The 17248-nt window shown below is 48.4% G+C and overlaps 1 protein-coding gene across 2 annotated transcripts in view; it reads left to right on the top strand.

The window, feature by feature from the left end:
- MYO10 (myosin X) overlaps positions 1–17248 on the top strand; it is a 325103-nt gene that overhangs the window by 24988 nt on the left and 282867 nt on the right. The gene's annotated exons all lie outside the window — the stretch shown is intronic.

Genomic DNA, 17248 nt, shown 5'->3' with positions numbered 1-17248 from the left:
TCTGATGAACTGAGCTCTTGCCCATGAAACCATATATATGTCTGATTCAGTTAGTTTACAAGTTGTACTTCTGTCCTGCCGTGTGGCTCTTTATCTGTTAAATATTACTTTGTTGAGACATTCCTGTCCTTTTTCTTGTAGACCCGTTCTTGTTGTTATGTATACGAGTTAAACTTTTTCTTAAAGACCCTTTTAGTGTTGGTGGTGTGTGGTTTTTATTTTGTCTTTTCTCTCTAACTGTCAACAAATCAAACCTGCAACTCGTTTAGTATTTGCATTTAAATGACTGGATTTGTTCTCTCCCATTAAGAAAGATGCATCTTTGTTTCCTAGTAGGAGGCCAGTCCTCATGGTTGGACAGATCTGGACTGGGGAAAAAAAAAAAATTCAGATTCCATTTTGTAATGATCGGAAAAAGTCTTTTATTTACAGTGAAGGAGCATGTAACACTTGGGTGTCCCTCTTTTCTCCTTCCACAGCTCAACTGCACTCGCTCAACTGCAAATCTGTGTGTCTCCGTCCCCCCTCTCCTTATGATGCATTTTAAAATAATAATCAGGTAAATTTTTGTCTTTGACATTTTTAGATCAAAGTTGGGTTTTACCAAGCATCTGATTGAAAACAAGGAAAAGATTTTGTAATCATGTGTGGAACAGGAAGAAATGGCAACAGCTGCAGCTGGCAGCAAGCCGCCCAGCTTGTCTTTTGAATAACAAGAAATACCTACTAGACTCTTGTTGAGGGGCTTCTTCCCTGGAGTCCTTGAATCTTACTTTGGGGAGGGGGAAGAATCTAGGAAAACATGAATACATGTGCCACAGGTACCTGTGAATGTACTGTATAACCTTAAGATAACAAATGTCATTGCTATTTACTCCCTGTTTAATTAGGTGTGTGAGACCAGGCCCAGGAGAAGGAAAAGGATGCTGATGCTGTTCCTCTTGGTTTACAGCAACCAAGGGGCAGACATTCCAGCCTGCTAAGAAGGAGGCCAAGCTTGCATCCTTTTTTCCAGCTGCTGGGAGTGCTGCCTTCAGGGTGGCTGCTTTGCTAGTCGCTTATCTGGAAGTTAACATAATGGGCACAATTCTAACTTTTGTTATATCTGTGTAGCCCCGTGGGATGTGCTGGAGGGCAGTACTAAAGGGTGACTACGGAGAGAAGTTCGTTTCCAAAAGCAGAAGAGAACTTTATTTCATTGTCATATGATAATTACAGGATGAGACAGAAACACAGTAATTAGTTTGATTTGCTTGCAATAGCTTCAAGATTTGTCCATTCATGTAATGGCAAACTCCCCCTTTTTTTTTAGTGACCTGCACATCATTGGTCCCAACCAAAGTGGGCTAAGAGACTGCCAGGATTTTAAGATAATGGTGTTCGCCCAGGCCTGTTTAAAAAGTGCTGCTTGTTGCTGTAAATATAGCAACAGACTGTAGGAAATCTGAACAGAAGGATGTCCGGTATTGTGTTCTATAAAGAGTGCAAACATCCTTGTGAATGATTTCCAAAAAAAGCAGAAAAGAACTTTCTGCTTCACGTCCTCTCATGGGTGTTTATTAATAATTCTTCATTTTAGGTGACTAGTACATGCCCCCTCCCCCATCTTGCATGTGAACTGATGGACTGTAGCAGGAATGTACTTTAGCATGTTTCTTCTGAGTGAAGCCCCATCGAGTTCACTGCATCTGCATGAGCACACTCATCTGCCCAAGCACTGTTGATTACAGGGTCAGGCATTTTTGGACATAAGCCATGGAATATCTTACCTCCTAAACTGCATTTGCTGATGACACCAAGTTGTGGGGCGAGGTGGGCACGCTGGAGGGGAGGGACAGAATCCAGCTAGATCTAGGCAAATTACAGAGACGGGTGGATGAGAATTAATTGGAATTCAACACAGACAAGTGCAAGGTACTGCATCTAGGGAGAAGGAACCAGCAACACACCTATAGGCTGGGGAACACCCTTCTTGTCAACACAGTGGCAGAAAGGGATCTTGGAGTCATTGTTGACTCCAGGATGAACATGAGCTGCCAATGTGAGGAAGCGGTCAGTAAGGCTAACTGCACCTTGTCGTGCATCTATAGATGCATCACAAGCAGGTCCAGGGAAGTGATCCTTCTCCTCTGTGGCACTGGTCAGGCAGCAGATGGAGTGCTGCATCCAGTTCTGGGCACTGCACTTCAAGAGGGATGTGGCTAGCATTGAGAGGGTCCAGAGGAGGGCCACTCACATGGTCAAGGGGCAGCGGGGCAGGCCCTATGAGAGAGGCTAAAGGGCCTGAATCTATTCGGCCTCCACAAGAGAAGGCTGAGAGGCGATCTGGTAGCTATTTACAAACTGACTGGGGGGGACCAGCGGGAATTGGGGAAGGCTCTGTTCCCCTGGGCACCACCCAGGGAATAATGGCCACAAATTGTTAGAGAGAAGGTTCAGGCTGGACATCAGGAGACATTACTTTACAGTTAGGGCTGCCAGGCTCTGGAATGGGCTATCAAGTGAGATGGTGCTCTCTCTTACCTTGGGGGTCTTCAAGAGGAGGCTGGATGGATATTTGGCTGGGGTGATATGACCCCGGCACCTGTTCTTGCCTGGGGCAGGGGGTTGGACCTCATTATCTGTTTAGGTCCCTTCCAACCCTAAGCACTATGATACTATAAGACAGGTGGTTGCCAATTGCTGATCTGCACTTGAGTGCATGTGGCTCAGGTACCTGTGAACAGGTCTGTGCTCTATAACCTTAAGGTAATGTATACCCTTGCTGTCCACTTCCTATTTTAATTGGGAATGCTTTTATCCCATGATCCTGAGGCAGGCAATTTTAGAGTCATGTGGTGCTCAGTGTGGTTTAGCACATAGATGTTAGACTGGGAAGGTGCTAGCACTGGTTAGTATAATGTAGGGCTTAATTAACCATAAATAATCATATGCCTTGTTTTGCATGCCTTTACTTTACTCTAAATCAGCTCAGAAGGTGGTGCTGGATATCTGTCAAACTGTCCTCTGCTCATCCTGAGCTGTTTATATACTGCTTCAGTATATGGTATGTGGAGACCACCTACTGTTCAGAGACCCCTGCAATAGCATGGCACAACAGATGTGCTCAGAATGGAACAGTGTCCACATCTCTTGAATTTCCTTGTTCTTGTTTGTTGTTTTAAGTTGGTTATTGATACTTATACCTTGTATGCATAGTGTTCACTCCCTGCTGCCCTTACTTGCTTCACAAATCCCACTAGGGCTTCTTGCATCACACAGCAAGTCTGGAAACACTTGCTTGTCGTTCCAACACCAGCCTTAACTCTGCTTTGGGCTAGGTGGGAAACTGAATGGTTACAGGAAAGAAAATGGCTTTGTTCCAGGTGGATATATGAATTGCAGTAGCATTTTGTTGTAGGATGCTAATATTTGCACCTGCTTTTCCTCTCTCTATAAAGTCTTGGGGCCTTTCTGCCTTTCATTATGTGCATATGTGAAGGAATTGGTTTGGTCCATGTATTTCAAGATGTGGCAGAAGTGACCTTTTTTTGTTCCTTTGTCCAGAGTGATGCATCTAATTTTTACCAAAAATATGAATGAAGTGTATGAATGTACTCTGGATATGTGCTCTTCAGAGTTTATGTTTTTTCAGTTGTAATAGTTAAAGCTTTTAGCTGCAGTGTTTGACATCCAAGCATTGCAGCATCTCAAAGTGAAACTAACTTGAATGACATTTTACTGCTCCTAGTAAAAGAAGAAACAAAGTACAAAGAAGCTCAACTTAAATAGTGGCAAATACATTTTTTCTGCTCTTATTAATCACTACCAATTGAAAGTAGTGTTTGCCAACAATATTCATAGTACTTGTTTGTTTTTTGGTTGTTGGTTTTTTTGCTTCGGGCCATCCCAAAATACACACACAAACCATAGATTAGGCCACTGAATTTCCTGATATTTGGATTTTTTAAATTAGATTAAAAACCCCTTATTTTAAATCTTCCCCTTTTTTTTTTAAAGACCTTAAGAATCATTCAGCACTTTAAAGGTATTTTTCCCCATCTGCAACCACAAGTACTGGAAACTTTATTTCACAGATACTTTCTGAGGTTTGCTGGTTTTGCTAGCATTGCTTTAAAACTTGCTGGATCTGAATCAGTGTTGTGTGTTTATAACTTGTGAAAAGTTATAGAATGTGGCTATACTGAGTTACCTTTGGTCCTGAAAGGACAGTAGTGAGGTGCATCTTGGGTAGCAACTGGAATAGTTGCTCATCTGATGAGCCTGAAAGGTCGTCTTCCTCCTAAAATAATTAGCAAGTACTTCTATTAAGCATCCAGGTCTGAAAGGAGAAAAATCACTCCAGTGTTGAAATCAGCTTTAAATACTCAGTTTAAAGATGTTTGACCCTTGTCCCTGTAAGTAAAATATTTAGAATGGAAATTGAGCCTCTGACTCATGCAAAACTCCTGTTTGCTGAAGTCTGCCTGCAGACCTAATAAGCAGTTAGTGAAAAACATATTTGTTATTGTTGGTCTCACAATGAGCTCTGCAGTCTGCCTCAGAGAGGTCTTTTTTTTTTTTTTTACTCCTTGCCCAAGGCATGCCCCATGGTACTAATGAGCAAGCTCATATATATATTTAGTATACAGGTACTCCTCACTTAACGACCTACCTGTTTAACGAACACGCGGACTGACGACCAGCTCTCCGAGTAGTCGGTATTGTACGAAACGTATTGTGGAAATGGCAGCGCGGCGTCTCAAGCCAAGGCACGCAGTATCAAGGGGCGGCTCCTTGCTTATCGACCAATTCGCTTAACGACCTAGTCGCAGGAACGGAACTCGGTCGTTAAGTGAGGAGTGCCTGTATATGCTTTTCTATTCAGTCAGGTGTCAAGCAGAAGCCAAGAAGAAAAGAAGTTTTGGCTGTGAAAAAACACTAGATACACTGCTCTGCTATGGGCTGCCAAAATTCAGTAACCTAAAATGTGTTGAGGGTGAATTCTGTCTCTGAGTGCTGCTGCTGAGGGCCAGTATCGGACTAGCGAGGTGCTTATGTATTTAACTCTGTTTTTAACTTCAGTCATCATACAAAAGGTGTTTGAGAAGAAAGCTAAATAAGGAGAGGCGTGGCAGATTGAATAATGTGAAACTTCATAATGGTCATATATTAAAATCATGTCTCCAGTCAGTCCATCTTGGCTTCTGATCTTGTGTGTCATATGCCTAACCAGTTTTTAAATAATAGGCTTCAAAGGTCAAGTCAAAAGCTGTAGATGCTGTAGAAAGCAATTTTGATACTTAATCCAGGGGAAGGTAGTAGCTGTTTATTGCAGTACCTTCTTGGATGCTTTATTTAACTTATGAAGTATTTTGATAAGTGTTTTGGCTCTTTTCAACAGTGTGTGTGGGAAGCAACTCCTGATATTTCAATGAGACGCAGTCCCAATGAGGCCTCTTCCAGGGCAGGAGATATACTCTTGGTATCTTAGGGTGCGATGTTCAACACTGTTGCTGACTTTTTGGGATGATTGAAGATTCCCCTGCTATTTTTTTTTTTTGGGGGGGGGGGGGATATGTAAACAAGTGTTGGCCTAGTTCCCACTTGTTTAGCCTAGAGTCAAGGCCCAAAACGTGTCTTTGTACTACAGGGGTAAACAATCTCCAGCATGTGTGGCAGGAAAAAGCACTTTGCTTGGAGTGTGCGCCTTGGGGTGGACAGTGTGGGGAGCCACAAGGGGCCCAATTCTTGTGGCAGTGCAGCTCTGGTCCCTTCCCCACTGTCTGCCCTGAGACATGCATGCATGCACCCACTGCTGGCAACATGCTGAACTGGGGATCTGTGGACCCTGGTGCAGCTGCTTGCAGCTTCTTTATTGCCTACTGTGAGCAGCTGGAGCTCTGTCAGGGGCAGCAATGGCCTGCCCAGAGCCTAGGCCAGCTGTGACAGATAGCTGGGGGGCTGCAAGCAGCTGTACCAGGGTCTGCAAAGCCCTGGCCCAGCTTGCTGTTGGCAGTAAGTGCCTTGGGGTGGAGATTAGGGGCTATACTGCCTCAACAAGAATCAGGCCCCTAGGGGCTTCCCCATTGTCTGCCCTGACAGGTCAACATACAAATCGAGGCTGCAGGTGTTTTTGATCCTCTGCCCAAAAACATTGCTGACCCCTGTTGTAGTAGTTCCATTCTTAGCAACTAGATAGTAAGGGTAAATTTGGCCCTGTCCCTTGCTTTCTGTGGGTGCATCCACACATGCAGGCACATGTGCTTGCAGCAGCTCAAATAGAAGCAGTACAAATTTGAGCTGGGGCTTTTTGCTTCAGTGTATGTGCCTGGACATGCACTTTGATGTGGTGCAAGTTGTGCCACCTGGGGCAAAATAACTCTGCCCAACTCCTCCCCGATCTGCAGCCAGGGAGAGCTAGAGCTGGACCCAGCAGTGTAAAAAGCTGCCCTGTCTTGGCCTATCAGTACAAAAAGCTGCCCTGGCAAGTAACTCAGGACTGTTAGCTCTCAGGAGCTTCTGGGGCCACTGGGAACCTCAGCTGGTGGCTCCTCCATGGAGCCGTCACCACAGGCGTTTGTGGTGAGCTTCACAGGCACCCTGGTCTCCTGCCCCTTCTGTGGGTAGAGGGAGACCCCGGTGCACATGACCCTCGAGTGTGCCAGGCTGCAGCCCCTCCACCTCCAGAACTTTCTCCTGAGATTCTGATTTTGAATTCCCCTCCTCCCCCAACTTTTTTTTATTTTTGGTCACCCCAAAAGGTAGGACCCTGATGGTAGCTGCTACTGCTGGTGAATGCAGGGCTTTTGAACTGCCAGGATGCTGGGGCTGGGAGGGGCAATGATCGGGAGGCTCAGGGAGTGGGCGAGGGATGGGGTTGGTAGGGTCCCCTCCCCCTCCTCCAGCCGCGCCCCTCCCCCTCCCCGCCTACTTATCAGCAGGGAGCCCAGGTCCAGCTCCCTGTGGCTGGCATGCTGCCTGCCCTACATGAGCAGCGTGCTTTAGCACTGCGGCAAGAGTCAACCATAGAAATGCTCTGCCTGGCTACCAGAGCATCTCTGTGGAGGACCCAAACCTCCAGTTGCTTCACCTGGACCGTGCCCTGCCGTGCTTTTTTTTCCCGGGGTATTTTTTTGACCCCTGGATATCCAGGGATCTAATTTTGCCCCTGCACTGCAAATTTGCAGCACAGGAAACCGTTTTTGTTCCCACATGTTCCTCTTGCAGCATCTCAAAGCCCTTTGAGATGTTGCAAGAGGCACGCGCACACTCATCTGGACGTGTCATTTGTGTTCACTTGGATGCACTTTTTTCTTTGTTTCCCATCTTAAACTACGGTGAAGAGATTCATTGTTTCTTTAAAGGGAATGGCTGGGTTATATCTGCCTGTGGCGCAGAAAGCAGTAGCATTTGTATAGTTTGCCCAAGACTTGAGATTTCTCTAGGTGGAAAATGTCTGTATTATTGTAAGGGAATGAAATGAGTGTCAAGCCATAAGCTATATAGAAGACGTTTTTCTGATGGTGCCTGGTGCTAGACTAACTTTTGCTTCTGTTGAGGGTGAATGATTATACTCTCTTAGAAAGCGGAGTTTGGTCAGTACCAAATCATTTCATTGGCTGAGGTCGCTGAACTGACTGGAGGCTTTCTGTTACCACCCCCCCCCCCCCCCCCCCCCAAAATTCCTCCTCGCCTGTTCTCCTTGTGGCTTTCTCCCAACCTTCTCCTATTTCAGGGTCTGCAACCCCCTCAAGCCTGTGCCATGGGTTTTGTGTGCCCCTCTGCTTCCATCCCTGATAGCAGTCTCCCATTTTCCTCCTCTGCAGGGCCTTATTCACACCATCACTGTTCTCCACTATAATCTGTCTTTCTGCATGAGAATGAGGCATTCAGGGAGTCAGCATGTTGAACTCTTGCTGGGAACAGCAGCAATACTGAGATGAGGGAGGCTGTTGCACTGGAAGGTGTTGCTGGCTGCCAGTGGCTGCTGCTTCTGTCTGTAGACAATTATGAGGGTGATTAAAACCTTGGCTGTGCTAAATGGAGAAAAATGGCTTTTTCCTTTCTCACAAAGTCAGTAGGGTTTTGCCTAGCAATGCCTGGATTGTTTCACAGAAGTCTGGAAATTATTGTAACAACTGAATTAGATGTCCTTAAATGCCTCTGAATTTGAGGATAGATGCTTGCAATTTCTGCTGTTTCTTAAATTACTTAAGACTGGAGGTGCACCAATATATTGGTTGCATATCAGATTGGCACTGATAAAAGGAAAATTTTAATATCATCAGCTGTTGGCTTTTTTTTTTGGCCAGCATAGCCAATAATGTCACTGATAAATATAATATGCCTTCTGGCCAGGGCCCCTAGATGCTGTGTGCATGTGCGTAGCTGCATGCATGCATGTGGGCAGGAATGCAACTGGGCAGTGTTAGGGAGCAGCTCCCTGCAGGTAAGTCTGTGGAGTGGGGGTAGGGGAGGCAGATCGAGGACCTCACAGTGAGGGAGGGAGTGGGGCAAGGCTTGGGGCGGGGGGGGGTGCTGCCCAGTCAGGGTAGTGAATAGAACCCTGGGGCTGAGAAGGAGCAGGACGGAGCCTCAGGTGGCTTGTCCAGGTGTTTTGTGTGTGGGGGCAGCTCTGTACCACTGCGTGCATCCCCTGGGGGAGGGATGGGGGGAGCATGTGCCCCCCAGATCTGCCCGGGGCAGAGTGGGCTTCCCACTGGACTCGGGGCTCTCTCTTCCGCTGTCTTTGCCCTGGGAACCACGCACACTGGTTGTGTCTCCTGCCTGTCTGGCAGCAGTGCTGGTGGCAAGTTGTGCCCCCTTCTTCTGGACAGGCAAGGAATGCAGTATGGCCAGCATATGGTTCCCAAAGCAAAGGCAGCCTAGCAGAGAGCCCACAGTAGGCAGCTCGCCTCCACTCTCACTCCACTCCTAAAAGCATCCCCGTGCTTAAAAATAGTGACTGTGGTGCTTGACCTAAAGCTCATTTGTTGAGTTTTAGTTCAAGCTTGCCCACTGCCACTTTTAAGCACTGGCACGCTGATCACCTGGATGAGCTGCCTGTGGCTCTGTCCTGTTCCACAGCCCTAGGGTCCCATTCACTGCTCTGGCTGGGCAGCACCCCCACTCCCTCCCTCACCATGTGGGGCCTTGATCTGTCATCCCCATGCCCCTGTGCCCCTCCACAGATTTACCTGTAGGGAGCTGCTCACCACACTGCCCATATGTGCTCCTGTAAATCGGTTATTGGATCGATTTATTGGCCAATATGCCTGGTGAATAATTGACTATCAGTATCAGCCAAGAAAATCTTTATCGGTGCACCCCCTACTTAAGACTTAAAGCTTTACGGGTGCAGCACTTCAAACTTGAATAGATTCCAATCTGTTCTTTGTGAGTTTCTCTTCTTAGCATGTGTTTCTACAACTAGGATTTTGCAAATAAAATGGATTTCCCTTGACATCAAAAACACTTGGAGCAGGCCAGAATTCAAGGATGACATGTGGTTATCAATAATTAATACTTTTTGTTGTATTTAAAAATAGAATTCCTGTCTCAAAATCAGCATGGTAGTACAGTTGCTATGTCACTGATTGCTGGATTTTCTGTGTTTTATTTATTATAATATGTCAGTTAAGTCTACATATGGGTAAGCTAATAGGTCTGCAACCTCTTATAGGCATTGATCACATCTCTTTCTGAAAACGATTAATTAAACAAAATGTGACAGTAAAATACTATCTGCCAGTAATAGGTGAGATGAAATCAACCACAGCAGGGTAGGGGAGGGGTTAAGATAAGATTATCTTTGGGTTAATTGTTAGGTAGTATCTTTTAGTTTCTTTTACTGGAAATAGTTCACTGCATTTTCAGTTTATTCACTGATTAATGATCTCAAGAATAGAAGAAAATGCATCTCTTTGTCATACACATTGGAATATGTTTTTGTCATGCACATTGGTGACATTACAATTGTAGGCTTAACAGAGAAAGTGAAGATTTATTCGTCTGTCCTGTATGTCTGTCGCTTTATTCATGCTCTGGCATGCTCCCTGGAGGCAGGGGCAGTAGAGCTGATGGAACGGGGGGATGAGGCCAGCAGTGCTGACCTGAGGGTGTGGAGAAGTTGGGCCACTATAGCAGAGGGAGCAGCGGGCCTGGACCAACCCGGCGGTGGGGGGGATGGGAGGAGTGGGCTCTGAGCCAACGTGGGGGGAGAGCGGAGGGGTGGGGGAGGAGAACCGAGCCTGAGCTAGTGGAGAAGCCAGCCTGATGTGGCGGGGGAGCAGCGGGCTCAGCCTGACATGGCGGTGACTGGGGTAGGGGAGGAGCAGGCCTCCTCCCCTGTATCAGACCTGTTTCTACTTCTGTCCCATCCTCCCCTCCCCTGCTCCTCACTGCTGGTTTTGGCCCAGGCCTGCTGCTTCCCTCGCCGCAGCTTCCTGGCTTCTCCCTAGCCTTGAGCCCGGTCCTCCCCCCTCATCGGGCCCGGGTGCACTTCTCCTGTCCCCTCACCGCTGCAGCAGGGGGTGGGAGCAGGCCTGAACCCCAAGCAAGCAGGAGGGAAGGGCAATTGGCTAGTATAATAGAATCACCTGCAACAATGTTTTCTTGGTATAGTGTACTATCCCAGGGTGCTGTATTATCTCCAATTACTGAAACAGAAGGAGCTGGACTCCATTCAAGGTTAATCAACAGCTGTTGCTTGGACCTCATACAATATAAAGTAAGAAAAGAGGGGGGGAGGGATCCAACCTTCCTCCCTCTTCTCCCCCCCCCCCCCCCCCCCCCCAACCTAGCTGTGGAAAATTAGGCATTATGTGTGAAGAAAAGGGACATCCCATGGATTCAGAAATTTGGTGGATGAAAGAAGGGGGTGCTGAAGTAGTGGGAGTGTCTAATTGCCATGGTTCTTCTTTAGTCCCCTGGTCCATCCTCACCCCATTGCCAAATTTCTGGACCCATGGAGAGAGGCCCCTTCCTCAACTGCATGCTGAACTGGGTTGGTGTGTGGGGTTTGAGTCAGAGTGCCAAGTCTGACCCCTTGTGCTAGCTCCAAAGTGATGTGTTGGGTTGGATCCAGTGTGCTGAATTTGAGACCATGTGCTGACTCTGGGGCCATGTTGTGGATTGCACTCAGCATGTAGTTCCAGCCTCAGCGTTAGCTGCATTCAGCGCTGCCACGTGGCATGATGGCCAGTGCATGGCCCCAGGACCCCCGGGCCTGGTGCGTAGCCCTTCAACATTTAGACCTCGGATACTCTACCCATACTCTGAGAAGAACCCCCCCCCCCCTTTGGTGGCCTTCTCAAAATAAAGTGCATGTTATATTTGGGGGCACATTATGTGGAAGTAAATATGCTACCTCCCAGATGAGCACAAGGCTTTGTGAAATCCTTTAGTCCCTCTTCTACTATTTGAAACCCTTGATGAACTTAATGTACATGTAAAATCTCTCCATTTTCCTCCTTCTCCCTTTATTCTAGTTATTTTGGTTAAGCTTTTTTTTTAAAATGGAGGGTCTTTTGTAATGTGCCTGAAAAATGGCTAGTCTGGGTGTTTGAATTCTGTTGGATGATTACTTTCATCCACTTCAACTTGATCTTTTGACCTGCATTGTTTCAGACCATTGTTCTAGGGTGGGGTGAGCAAGATGGTGAATCCGGCCAGCAGTTGGACTCTATTTCCCAGTGGTCCCTGCTTGTGTCACTGCAGCCAGTTTCCATGGAGACCCCAGTAGCGGCAGTGCTGTGACAGCGTGGAGCCAGGGTTTCCATGGAGACTGGCTCCAGCAGTGCTGGTGGGGAGCTGCTCCAGTCTGGAATCTTGCAGGTGTGCGTAGTCCAGAGCTGGGACAATCCACTGTCTGGATGCTCCTAGCCCTGTGCTGTCATGCCTCTGCCACTCCTGGGATCTCCATGGAAAAGGGCTGCAGAGACATAGGTGGGGGCTGCTGGGAAATGGAGACTGCTGTGAGCCCAATCTGGCCCACAGGCTGGACTTCACCCACCCCTGTTCTAGTGGGGATTTTGTATGTGCACATCAGTGAGTAGCTGCTTCTTCAAAGCATTGGGAGGTATTTTTTATTGTTATTTTTCCAGAATAAATAAAAATGTAAAATTGACCCAAATTTGGCAAATAGTTGTGACTGCAAATGAATAGTTTTGCCATGATCAAAACATGTTTGTTTTTTTTGGGGTGAAGCAACTACTCACTGAATTCTTCCAGCTGTACAAGTGAGGTAATTGTACAACCAACCTTCTTTCCCAATAACCCAGTAGAGAGAACATTTGGGGTCCTGACATACCCCTGACCTAGTTCGTCAGATGTTGGCCAATTACTTAGGGAATAGGTCTGCTTAACAAGCTTTAGTGAGCTACCCATGAGGCCCTTGGCAGACCTGCCCCTTGACAGGTGCCCTGCCCCCTGGCCACCTTCTTGGGACTGGAAGTCCCACCCTTAATCCCTGACCTTTGCCACCAGAAGTCCCCCCCCTTGCCCCCCAGAAATACTCCTTTTGGGAGGGGGGGTGCCATCTTAGAACCAGAAAAAACTAAATCATACACTAAAAGTCAAACACCTACCATAATATACTTTAATTTTACTACAAAAATATTTGTTGTGTTTGTGTACTGTATATAGAAGTTATTGCATTATAACTCAAAGATAAATTTTTAGTCTTTGTATATTGTGTGGGGGGGTATGTGTGGGTCTGTATAGTGGGAGGTAGAGGGGGTGTTTGTGTGCATGGTGGGAGTCAGGGTGTTTCTGGTGGGAGGTGGGGGGAGCTTGGGGTGTGGCTGTGTGTGGGTGGGGCATAGGGTATGATGGGGGTTGTGGTTCTGGAACACACTGGTCTCTGAAACACTCTCCTCCTGCAGTCAACACGGGCAACAGTGTGTGTGTGGGGGGGGGGGGGTTGTCTTGTTTGTGTGGTGTGAGGGGTTTGAGGATCTCTCCCACCTGCTGCTGCACCAAGCGGGGGGATGCTGGTGCCTGACTCTGGCCAGTGCTGCACATCACAGCGAGGAGTGGAGCCCCTTTTGGGACATGTTTCCCTAGCGCTCCTCTGCATGAGAAGGAAGCCTCGGGTGCTGGAGCCGGCTGCTCTCCCTGCCCCAGCCCATTCCAGTGCCTGGGGCTTTCCTCCTGTGCCCTGCAAGTGTGGGGAGCACGGGGGAAACAAACAGCCCAGCGGGGGCTATGCTCCTCACAGTGCTGGCCAGAGCCAGGCACCAGTGCCAAGCAGAGCCCCTGCCCTGCTGCCCCCCACTGCCTACCAGGGCTATACGCCATGGAGGGAGGGAGTGTGGGAGGGTGGACCCATACCCCTTACACACACTCTCACACACACACACACACACACACACACACACACACACACACACACACACACACACTGCCCACCCAAGCTCCGTGTCGCTGCTGTCCCCTGGGCACAGGCTCCATACTGCAGCCCCATCCCACCCCCTTCCCTGCCTGCTGCCTGGAGGGAGCTGGACACTAGGGAAGCCTGCAGCAGCAACCCCACTTGCGGTAGAGGGGCAGGGTCCTTCTGCCCATGAGGGTGGGAGCGAGGCATAATAGGATATGTCGGGGATGGGTGTAGGGCTCGTTTCTCATGGGCGGAAGGGCTGGGCAGGGCACAGTTTGTTGGGGAGTGCTGTGGGCTTGATGAAAGTGCCTGGTGGCCTGGATTTGGCCTGTGGACTGCATTTTGCCCACCCCTGAAGTAGGTTGTTGCCTGTGAACATACTTGCTTCTCTGAACATGATGATTTCTAAGGTGCCACCCTGTTCTACCACAGTTTGTTTCCATTAGTCCATTTTTCTGAAACTGAGTGATTGCAGTAAGAAAAGTAAAGAAATGTAAGTGGAGAGAGGGGTGGGGGAGAGATGTTCAGTGCAAATAGGCCCCTACCCAAACTCTGAACTAAAAAGTTGCTTATCCACTGTCGGAAATCAGAGCAGCCAGCCAGCAGCTGCTTTCTGACCCCCCCCCCCCCCCCCCGGAGCAGTAAAACTTTCACCCTGACAGGCGGGTAGTGATGGATGGGGTGAAATTAACCAGGCACAGACGCGTGTTGGTTACAGGAGATTGTTTACTTACGTTGCCCAGATAGTGACGTGCGACGCAGGCTGAGCCTTTGTTTCGTTACAGTTGCATCAATTATAGTCAAACGTACAGGTTACAGCCAATCTATGACGGATGTGGCGCCGAAAACGTGCTATTGTGCCTGCAGGGCTTTGATATGTCAAGATTTATGATGATGGGGGGGGGGTAATTGACAGCTGATCAGACTGCCAAGTCACTCTGGTGATGAGCTCAGGTTTCTCCTCAGAGATTCCCCAGAGTTTTGCCTGGCTTGGGTGGAAGTTGCTAAACTTTTTATAGACAGAGGTGTCTGACGGAGATACCCAATGATGAACCATTATGTGGAATCTTTAATTTTCTGGCAAGCAGCAGTTCTTTGTGCTCTCAGGTTGCTATCAGGTTACAAGGTAGTGGGTTAGGTTTTCTGCCTGTTACGTATGAGGTTATGATGAGGGGCTTACGCTTGTTTCTTGACCAATTGCAGGGATTTATGGCAGGGCTATCCCCTTTCACCCTGACCAGTCTTAAGTTTCGTTTCTTGTTTGTGACGTGGGCATAAATTATATACAGCTCTCCGCCAGGATTTTGTTTCAGGAGTTTTTGGCAAAGATTTCTTTTAACCATTAGTTGACTACTTGAATGGTATCTCTTGCTAGTGGCACTGATTAACTGGGTTGTGACATCCACCACTACATTAGTCTTATACAGCAAGAAGAGTTCAGTTGGTGTTGTCATGACCCAAAGGTCTGATTTTTTTTGTGTGCGCTTCGGCACTAAGAATTATCCCCGTGGGTTTGCAACTTCATTGTACGGAGGAGTTCTGCTGCGCAGAGAACCCGCGTGCAAAGGAGTGTTCCCGCCACTTTGCAGCGATCTTTGCAGGGTGCATTTCCCTTTGCAACACAGAAATGCACGGTGCAAAGATTTCCCGCTTGTCGTATGCAAATTTGTGCCCCGCAATTGGCTAGTGCTAAATTATTCACACGTGGCGGCTAGCGGTTGGCCTGCTAGCCGTATAAGAGGCTTGAGCAGTTTCCGCCCAAGCTGAAGAGGACTCCGCATCCATCTCGTGGGGACTCTGGGTGTGCGCGGCAGGGTAATAGAAACCCTGTGTGTCGCTCAGAGGAGTTTGGCGGCCTGATCCACCGCCCACCTCTTCCCGTCTTTGAACGGAGCCTATTATAAGACGTAACGACGAGTTTTATGCGCGCTTGTCCTGGACATCCGGAGTTTGTCTGCGTGGAGCCTTGCAACCTCCACGTGTGTTTGTGTTTTCTGTTGTAACCGCAACTCAGGCAAGTTCTCAGCCTACACCACGACCATCTCGGTGTAAGTAAAATAATCTTAAAATCAACCGTTACGTGTCTGTGCCTAATTCTAGCTCGGCGACCTCCCTCTCCGATCTGGCCTGCCCGGGCTGCTGGCCACAGCCCGCGTGCAGAGCGACGAAAAGGGCCCGGGGTCAGACCCGGCCCGCACAGGTGTGAAAGGATCTGCTGGCACAAACTGAAGCAAAGCAGCAGTTGGTCAGGGCATAGCAGTTATTTGAGACCTAATTTGTTCTTAGAATGCCTGTTTACCAGTTTCTCAAAGTAGTTTACCTTTCTATAAGGGATGTTTATAAATTGGTTTGTGTCAGGAGACATAATCCCTCTTGGAGCTTCAGCAGTGGTAGGGGAACCAATCAAGATGGCAGTCTTGTAGGAAGCCCGTAACTGCAAGCCAGCACAGATTTCATTGGATGGTTTATTCACCTGCCTTTTTTTTCCTGCCCCCTTCACCCCACCCCTTCAACACCTTTTAGTGGTTTGCACCATAGGTAGCACACTGAGTGGAGGTCTCTTTGCTGGGCTGAGTAGACAGAGATCATTATGATTGGCAGTGCAGTGAGCCTTGCTTAATCCAGGTGCATGCATGCATCAGTTCTGTGTGTCCATGTAGTTTAAAGCAAACAAGTGTGAATATTAGAGCTGGTTAAAGTAGTGGGGAAGTAGCCATGTGCTCTAGATGACAACTGCCTGTTGATAACTGAATAGACTTGACAAGCAGCTGCAAATGTCAGTTTTATCTTTCAAGCTACTGTTGTCTTCCTATTACTCTGTCAACAGTCAAGACTGTTTGAATTCAAAGAGTATGGAAACACTAACTATCTACTAGGGCTATGCAAACTTTTGCCAGGTGTTTCCTTTCGAAGAGCTTGAAACAGTGAAATCAAAACAAAAGGCTTTGAAACAAAATGAGGGCACTCAAAATGTTTTGAAACATTTTTTGAGTTTTAAAGCCAGGCTTGCTTGGCTTCAGCACTGGTCCCAGCCGGCAGCAGCAGCCTGCTGTCGTTCTGTGTGCAGATCTGGGGACCCACACCCCCGAGAGGAGTCTGGCACAGCCCTGCAGCCCTCCTGGGTGTGCGAGCCCCAGATCTGCACACAAGATGACAGGAGGCTGCCACTATTGCCTGGGGCCAGTGGCAGCAGCAAGCTTCCTGGCACTGGGCATGGCTGCTACTGGGGTCTCCATGGCTGTTACCCAAGGAAAATGTGGATTTCTCATTTCAATGGAGAAACACATGGATGTTGCACTATTGCAAAGAGCCCTCTGCAGGCTGGTAGAGTTTCAGCCTGCAAGGGGATTGGGGGGGGGGGGAGCAGGAGGAGGGCCATCAGGCAGGGGGCACTGTGTGCATGGCTACCAGAGGCATCCTGGAGAGCAGCTCCCACAAGTAAGTCTTGTGGGGATGGACAGGGAGGGATTTACTTTTCTGTAAGGAGAGAGGGAGCGAGTTGGGCAGGGCTGGGGGCTCAGGGCCAGAATGTGCAGCTGCTGGGCCCTGGCAGGGAATGGGACAGCAGCTTGTGTGGGGGTGGAAAATCCAGTTCCCAGCTGCTGTGCGCACTCCTGGCAGGGGCATACAGGGGGAACTCTGCTGCCCAGATCTGTGTGTGGGGGTTGTGGGTGGGATGCTCAGGTTCACTGTCATGCTGCCTTCCCCCTGGGCCTCAGCAGCTCAGCAGGTGGAATCCGGCCTAGCAGGGGAAGCTTGTTGCCACTGCAGACTTTGCTCTGTCCTGGTGATGCGTCCCCTGCCTCTGCCCTGCAGTAGTGGGGGCAGTGGTGCAGAGTTGTGCCCCCTGCTGCTGCAGAGCAGGCAGGGGATGCCTTGTCAGGGCAG

Source organism: Alligator mississippiensis, chromosome 5 (genome assembly GCF_030867095.1).
Source record: "Alligator mississippiensis isolate rAllMis1 chromosome 5, rAllMis1, whole genome shotgun sequence".
Classification (NCBI taxonomy): Eukaryota; Metazoa; Chordata; order Crocodylia; family Alligatoridae; genus Alligator; species Alligator mississippiensis.
Note: the sequence above shows the minus strand (reverse complement) of the source record. Positions and strands in the feature narration are given on the sequence as shown.